The sequence below is a fragment of the Rhinoderma darwinii genome, chromosome 2 (assembly GCF_050947455.1).
Source record: "Rhinoderma darwinii isolate aRhiDar2 chromosome 2, aRhiDar2.hap1, whole genome shotgun sequence".
Lineage (NCBI taxonomy): Eukaryota > Metazoa > Chordata > Amphibia > Anura > Rhinodermatidae > Rhinoderma > Rhinoderma darwinii.
The window spans coordinates 1,974,792-1,984,919 of NC_134688.1; the positions used below are offsets into that span (position 1 = coordinate 1,974,792).

General features: G+C 50.6%; 1 pseudogene; it reads right to left on the reverse strand.

The window, feature by feature from the left end:
• Positions 1-1,107: 1,107 nt before the first annotated feature.
• On the reverse strand, positions 1,108-1,287 carry LOC142747559 (U2 spliceosomal RNA; annotated as a pseudogene).
• Between the last annotated feature and the right edge of the window lie 8,841 nt (positions 1,288-10,128).

The following is a 10,128-nucleotide window of genomic DNA, read 5'->3' on the forward strand; positions in this document are numbered from 1 at the left end:
AAGTGCAGGAAATGGAAAGTTGTGTGCGGCCCTTTGCCCTTGATGGCGCCCGTGCACCTCGGACAGCGGGCGGCCGGCCCCTCTTCTTCCTCCCGGACACGTCTCGGCCGTGCGTGCGTGCGATCTCCGTGAGGAGGGGGAACGCGCTGAATCTTTCCTTTATACTTTCTCTTCCTTTATGTCCTATCACCCTCACTCTGCAGCTGATGGGAGTGATTGTCCTAATTCCACGATATTAGGAAATCATTCATTGCGGAGATGATGACGGCCGTGTCTATAGCGGACGTTCTGAGCACTTAATTAGCGGTCTTTGGTGTCTACGCCGTGGCCCCCTGAGGAGGGGCCGGGGCCTGGTCTTCCTCCCCGCCGATCCTCACAATCATCAGCCAAACACACGCTCCGCAAACACATTTACTGCCTAATGGAGGAGTTGGCAGCAGCTGCTCCGGCTCTTATCTCTCCCATTATGTCCCTCGCCGGCTCCACAAAAGCTTCTTATTTAGTGATTGCGGCGGGGGAGCCCCTCACCCTGTGATGTCACCGCCTCGCGCTCCCACCACGTTCTGCTGGTTATTGATTCTTGATAAGAAATTAGCCGCCACTTTATCTGCAATTACCCTTGAAATTGATAGACTCGGAGCGTGGCGGAGAATTCTCCAGGAGCTGCGGCCGGATGATGGGGGTTATGTGTCCATGCAGCAGAGCTGAGAGCGCGACATCCCAGCCGATCCAGACACCAGAAAAAATATATCTATATATGGCTTGTTGTGAAAGTATGTGAACCCCGCGCTGCCACATGGAATAATGAAAAATCTGCAACTTTCTAATACACGTTGTTTCAATCCCTTGCCATTTACTTTCAACATCTCTGCTTGCTGTCAATTAATGGGAATCTGCACTATTGACATCCAGAGAGTGAAAACCTGTCCTTACCCAGTCCTGGTCCCACCTCTGTACACGTGAAAGCTGAACGCAGCAGCACAAATCTCCAGGCTGAAGAGCATTGTCTACGCTGATAGATTGTAACAAGCCCAGCAGCTGTGTGAGCAGGACTAAGTCAGGACGGGTTTTCAGCCTCAGGATGTAGAACGGAAACTTTTCATTCATGAACATGACGTTAACCAGTATTTTTTATTTTTTTTTGCAATGCCAGGTCAATGCGTGGAGTGGACAGAGCAAGCTCTATTTCCATCTCCCTGTTCTAAAAATCCATTTAATATACGGTCCCCAGATAGGGGACGTATCAGATATTCAACTGATAAGAACAGATTTTTGATTGAAAAATACTTTATTGACAATCAATCGTCATCATACAAACATTACTGCGACGCAGCGCCAGCCGTGAAGCAGCAAATAATAACAGTGGTCAAACATAACATGGCAGTATAATACACAGTACCGGCTGGCCTATGCTATACATCACACCACACGCTATACGTCACACCACACGCTATACATCACACCACACGCTATACATCACACCACATGCTATACATCACACCACACGCTATACATCACACCACACGCTATACATCACACCACACGCTATACATCACACCACACGCTATACATCACACCACACGCTATACATCACACCACACGCTATACATCACACCACACGCTACACATCACACCACACGCTATACATCACACCACACGCTATACATCACACCACACGTTATACATCACACCACACGCTATACATCACACCACACGCTATACATCACACCACACGCTATACATCACACCACACGCTATACATCACACCACACGCTATACATCACACCACACGCTATACATCACACCACACGCTATACATCACACCACACGCTATACATCACACCACACGCTATACATCACACCACATGCTATACATCACACCACATGCTATACATCACACCACACGCTATACATCACACCACACGCTATACATCACACCACACGCTATACATCACACCACACGCTATACATCACACCACACGTTATACATCACACCACACGCTATACATCACACCACACGCTATACATCACACCACACGCTATACATCACACCACACGCTATACATCACACCACACGCTATACATCACACCACACGCTATACATCACACCACATGCTATACATCACACCACATGCTATACATCACACCACATGCTATACATCACACCACATGCTATACATCACACCACACGCTATACATCACACCACACGCTATACATCACACCACACGCTATACATCACACCACACGCTATACATCACACCACACGCTATACATCACACCACGCGCTATACATCACACCACATGCTATACATCACACCACACGCTATACATCACACCACACGCTATACATCACACCACACGCTATACATCACACCACACGCTATACATCACACCACACGCTATACATCACACCACACGCTATACATCACACCACACGCTACACATCACACCACACGCTACACATCACACCACACGCTACACATCACACCACACGCTATACATCACACCACACGCTATACATCACACCACACGCTATACATCACACCACATGCTATACATCACACCACATGCTATACATCACACCACACGCTATACATCACACCACACGCTATACACTACACCACACGCTATACATCACACCACACGCTATACATCACACCACACGCTATACATCACACCACACGCTATACATCACACCACATGCTATACATCACACCACACGCTATACATCACACCACACGCTATACATCACACCACACGCTATACATCACTCCACACGCTATACATCACACCACACGCTATACATCACACCACACGCTATACATCACACCACACGCTATACACTACACCACACGCTATACATCACACCACACGCTATACATCACACCACACGCTATACATCACACCACACGCTATACATCACACCACATGCTATACATCACACCACATGCTATACATTACACCACACGCTATACATCACACCACACGCTATACATCACACCACATGCTATACATCACACCACACGCTATACATCACACCACACGCTATACATCACACCACACGCTATACATCACACCACACGCTATACACAACACCACACGCTATACATCACACCACACGCTATACATCACACCACACGCTATACATCACACCACACGCTATACATCACACCACACGCTATACATCACACCACACGCTATACATCACACCACACGCTATACACTACACCACACGCTACACATCACACCACATGCTATACATCACACCACACGCTATACATCACACCACACGCTATACATCACACCACATGCTATACATCACACCACACGCTATACATCACACCACACGCTATACATCACACCACACGCTATACATCACACCACACGCTATACACAACACCACACGCTATACATCACACCACACGCTATACATCACACCACACGCTATACATCACACCACACGCTATACATCACACCACACGCTATACATCACACCACACGCTATACATCACACCACACGCTATACATCACACCACACGCTATACATCACACCACACGCTATACATCACACCACACGCTATACATCACACCACACGCTATACATCACACCACACGCTATACATCACACCACACGCTATACATCACACCACATGCTACACATCACACCACACGCTATACATCACACCACATGCTATACATCACACCACACGCTATACATCACACCACACGCTATACATCACACCACACGCTACACATCACACCACACGCTATACATCACACCACACGCTATACATCACACCACACGCTATACATCACACCACATGCTACACATCACACCACACGCTATACATCACACCACACGCTATACATCACACCACACGCTATACATCACACCACACGCTATACATCACACCACACGCTATACATCACACCACACGCTATACATCACACCACATGCTACACATCACACCACACGCTATACATCACACCACACGCTATACATCACACCACACGCTATACATCACACCACACGCTATACATCACACCACACGCTATACATCACACCACACGCTATACATCACACCACACGCTACACATCACACCACACGCTATACATCACACCACACGCTATACATCACACCACACGCTATACATCACACCACATGCTATACATCACACCACACGCTATACATCACACCACACGCTATACACAACACCACACGCTATACATCACACCACACGCTATACATCACACCACACGCTATACATCACACCACATGCTATACATCACACCACACGCTATACATCACACCACACGCTACACATCACACCACACGCTACACATCACACCACACGCTACACATCACACCACACGCTATACATCACACCACACGCTACACATCACACCACACGCTATACATCACACCACACGCTATACATCACACCACACGCTACACATCACACCACACGCTATACATCACACCACACGCTATACATCACACCACACGCTATACATCACACCACACGCTATACACTACACCACACGCTATACATCACACCACACGCTATACATCACACCACACGCTATACATCACACCACACGCTATACATCACACCACACGCTATACATCACACCACAAGCTACACATCACACCACACGCTACACATCACACCACACGCTACACATCACACCACACGCTATACATCACACCACACGCTACACATCACACCACACGCTATACATCACACCACACGCTATACATCACACCACACGCTACACATCACACCACACGCTATACATCACACCACACGCTATACATCACACCACACGCTATACATCACACCACACGCTATACATCACACCACACGCTATACATCACACCACACGCTATACATCACACCACACGCTATACATCACACCACACGCTATACATCACACCACATGCTATACATCACACCACATGCTATACATCACACCACACGCTATACATCACACCACACGCTATACATCACACCACACGCTATACATCACACCACACGCTATACATCACACCACACGCTATACATCACACCACACGCTATACATCACACCACACGCTATACATCACACCACACGCTATACATCACACCACACGCTATACATCACACCACACGCTATACATCACACCACACGCTATACATCACACCACACGCTATACATCACACCACACGCTATACACAACACCACACGCTATACATCACACCACACGCTATACATCACACCACACGCTATACATCACACCACACGCTACACATCACACCACACGCTATACATCACACCACACGCTATACATCACACCACACGCTATACATCACACCACACGCTATACATCACACCACACGCTATACATCACACCACACGCTATACATCACACCACACGCTATACATCACACCACACGCTATACATCACACCACACGCTATACATCACACCACACGCTATACATCACACCACACGCTATACATCACACCACACGCTATACATCACACCACATGCTATACATCACACCACACGCTATACATCACACCACACGCTATACATCACACCACACGCTATACATCACACCACACGCTATACATCACACCACACGCTATACATCACACCACACGCTATACATCACACCACACGCTACACATCACACCACACGCTACACATCACACCACACGCTATACATCACACCACACGCTATACATCACACCACACGCTATACATCACACCACACGCTATACATCACACCACACGCTATACATCACACCACACGCTATACATCACACCACACGCTATACATCACACCACACGCTGCACTAACAATCCTGCATTCACTAAAGCCAAACAACAAAGCATTACAGACAAGTGATGGGGGGGGGGAGTGGGTAGGAGGGGATAGGGGAAGGGGGGGGATCACGGGCCCGAAGCTTTATTGAGAGACAACACACAAGAAGGGAGAGTGGGGGGAAGGGGAGTATCAGTCCTCTTCCTCATCGACGTCCGGGCTGTCCCAGGTGGAATAGTCTCTGAGCAGGCTGTGGATCAGCCTGCGGCAGTCCTGGACGGACACACTCTCTCTCCGCAAAATCAGACGATTCCTGGCAAACCATATAGCGTCCTTAAAACAGTTCATAAGGCGCCAGGCCTCCTGGGTTGCTCCATCCGTGGTATTCCCAGGAAATAGTCCATAAAGTACCGAGCGGTACGACAGTCTGTTCCTGGGGACTGAGTCCTTGAGTTCGTGTTCCAAGGCTTTCAACAGACCCTGTGCAAAGGGGCACTGCCAGAAAGTGTGCAAAGATGTTTCCTCCGTGAAGGGGCACCTGGGGCAGTACCGGGTCTTGCACAGGTTGCGGGCATGCATGAATGACCTAAAAGGCAGTCCTCCCTGGATGGCCATCCATGAAATGTCCTTGTGCCCGTTGGTCAACCTGCCAGATGACACGTTAGTCCAAACAGTCTCCAAAGCGTCAGCATGAAGCCCTGGAACAGACTCCAGTGAGTCCTTTGCTCTGATGTGCTTGTGGATCGTCTTAGGTTTCCACAAGTCGGGCTTAAGACCCTCCAGCTGATGCTCCCTCACAAACCGGACAACATCTCCGTAGAACCAGGGAGCGTGCCAGTTGTAAGGGAAGGAGCTGTCCCACTTGTCCCAGCAAAAACCTCGCCAGAGGGGAAGGAGGAAGTAGCAGGACATGGCCTTGCCCGCAGAGCCGTTTGCTGTCCTCAGAGTCCTACGAACACAGTCACATACATGACGTTAACCAGTATCCTGGAGATAATCCGCACATATACAGTATATAGCTCTCCGGAGCCCCCGGCCTGTGATCACTGGGACATTAAAGAGAAGCCATCACCAGATGAGAAGAAGACCCAGGATGAGCTATAGGTCCCTCCATGCAGAGCAGGGAATTGTGGGAGGACACGGCCAGGGCCGGCCATTGCACAGGGCGCATCACTCCAGCAGGTGGAAGGGGGCGCTGCGCTGCTCAGCAGCCGCCTTTCTGTCCGGGCACTTCTTCACTGAGTGGCATCACTACTGGTGTAGCAGCCGTAACGGCTACTAGCCGCGACACAGGGTATGAGGGTGCCCTCGCCACCCATCGGGACGGGTCCCCCATGGCCGGCGGCACCGCTATAGCAGAGCAGAGACGTTTCTCCCTGCTCTGCTATCTACTAGCGCCACTGTAACCTGTGGGATTCCGCTCCTTCAGGGAGTTACATTGGCGCTATCTACAAGGGGGCTGTGTAGCACTACCTATGATGGTTGTTTTACTGTTAGTGGGGGCTGATGGTCATTACTGTGAGTGGGGGGGCTGATGGTCATTACTGTGAGTGGGGGGCTGATGGTCATGTTACTGTGAGTGGGGGGCTGATGGTCATTACTGTGAGTGGGGGCTGATGATCATTACTGTGAGTGGGGGCTGATGGTTATTACTGTGAGTGGGGGGCTGATGGTCATTACTGTGAGTTGCGGGCTGATGGTCATTACTGTGAGTGGGGGGCTGATGGTCATTACTGTGAGTGGGGGGCTGATGGTCATTACTGTGAGTGGGGGCTGATGGTCATTACTGTGAGTGGGGCTGATGGTCATGTTACTGTGAGTGGGGGGCTGACGGTCATTACTGTGAGTGGGGGGGCTGACGGTCATTACTGTGAGGGGGGCTGATGGTCATTACTGTGAGTGGGGGGCTGATGGTCATTACTGTGAGTGGGGGGCTGATGGTCATTACTGTGAGTGGGGGGCTGATGGTCATTACTGTCAGTGGGGGGGCTGATGGTCATTACTGTGAGTGGGGAGCTGATGGTCATTACTGTGAGTGGGGGCTGATGGTCATTACTGTGAGTGGGGGGCTGATGGTCATTACTGTGAGTGGGGGGCTGATGGTCATTACTGTGAGTGGGGGGCTGATGGTCATTACTGTGAGTGGGGGCTGATGGTTATTTTACTGTGAGTGGGGGGCTGATGGTCATTACTGTGAGTGGGGGGCTGATGGTCATTACTGTGAGTTGGGGGCTGATGGTCATTACTGTGAGTGGGGGGCGGATGGTTATTACTGTGAGTGGGGGGCTGATGGTCATTACTGTGAGTGGGGGGCTGATGGTCATTACTGTGAGTGGGGGCTGATGGTCATTACTGTGAGTGGGGGGCTGATGGTTATTACTGTGAGTGGGGGGCTGATGGTCATTACTGTGAGTGGGGGGCTGATGGTCATTACTGTGAGTGGGGGCTGATGTTCATTACTGTGAGTGGGGGGCGGATGGTTATTACTGTGAGTGGGGGGCTGATGGTCATTACTGTGAGTGGGGGCTGATGGTCATTACTGTGAGTGGGGGGCTGATGGTCATTACTGTGAGTGGGGGGCTGATGGTCATTACTGTGAGTGGGGGGCTGATGGTCATTAGTGTGAGTGGGGGCAGATGGTCATTAGTGTGAGTGGGGGATGATGGTCATTAGTGTGAGTGGGGGGCTGATGGTCATTACTGTGAGTGGGGGGTTGATGGTCATTACTGTGAGTGGGGGGTTGATGGTTATTACTGTGAGTGGCGGGCTGATGGTCATTACTGTGAGTGGGGGGTTGATGGTCATTACTGTGAGTGGGGGCTGATGGTCATTAGTGTGAGTGGGGGGCTGATGGTCATTACTGTGAGTGGGGGCTGTTGGTCATTAGTGTGAGTGGGGGGCTGATGGTCATTACTGTGAGTGGTGGGCTGATGGTCATTACTGTGAGTGGGGGCTGATGAGCATTAGTGTGAGTGGGGGATGATGGTCATTACTGTGAGTGGGGGGTTGATGGTCATTACTGTGAGTGGGGGCTGATGGTCATTACTGTGAGGGGGGCTGATGGTCATTACTGTGAGTGGGGGCTGATGGTCATTACTGTGAGTGGGGGCTGATGTTCATTACTGTGAGTGGGGGGCTGATGGTTATTACTGTGAGTGGGGGGCTGATGGTCATTACTGTGAGTGGGGGGCTGATGGTCATTACTGTGAGTGGGGGCTGATGGTCATTACTGTGAGTGGGGGGCTGATGGTCATTACTGTGAGTGGAGGGCTGATGGTCATTACTGTGAGTGGGGGGCTGATGGTCATTAGTGTGAGTGGGGGCAGATGGTCATTACTGTGAGTGGGTGGCTGATGGTCATTACTGTAAATGGGGGGCTGATGATCATTACTGTGAGTGGGGGGCTGATGGTCATTAGTGTGAGTGGGGGGTTGATGGTCATTAGTGTGAGTGGTGGTTGATGGTCATTACTGTGAGTGGGGGGCTGATGGCCATTAGTGTGAGTGGGGGCTGATGGTCATTACTGTGAGTGGGGGGCTGATGGTCATTAGTGTGAGTGGGGGCTGATGGTCATTACTGTGAGTGGGGGGTTGATGGTCATTAGTGTGAATGGGGTTGATGGTCATTACTGTGAGTGGGGGGCTGATGGTCATTAGTGTGAGTGGGGGCTGATCGTCATTACTGTGAGTGGGGGGCTGATGGTCATTAGTGTGAGTGGGGGGCTGATGGTCATTACTGTGAGTGGGGGGCTGATGGTCATTACTGTGAGTGGGGGGCTGATGGTCATTAGTGTGAGTGGGGGCTGATGGTCATTACTGTGAGTGGGGGCTGATGGTCATTACTGTGAGTGGGGGGCTGATGGTCATTAGTGTGAGTGGGGGGCTGATGGTCATTACTGTGAGTGGGGGCTGATGGTCATTACTGTGAGTGGGGGGCTGATGGTCATTACTGTGAGTGGGGGGCTGATGGTCATTACTGTGAGTGGGGGGGCTGATGGTCATTAGTGTGAGTGGGGGCTGATGGTCATTACTGTGAGTGGGGGGCTGATGATTATTACTGTGAGTGGGGGGCTGATGGTCATTAGTGTGAGTGGGGGCTGAAGGTCATTACTGTGAGTGGGCGGCTGATGGTCATTACTGTGAGTGGGGGGCTGATGGTCATTACTGTGAGTGGGGGGCTGATGGTCATTACTGTGAGTGGGGGGGCTAATGGTCAGGTTACTGTGAGTGGGGGCTGATGGTCAGGTAACTGTGAGTGGGGGGCTGATGGTCATTACTGTGAGTGGGGAGGCTGATGGTCATTACTGTGAGTGGGG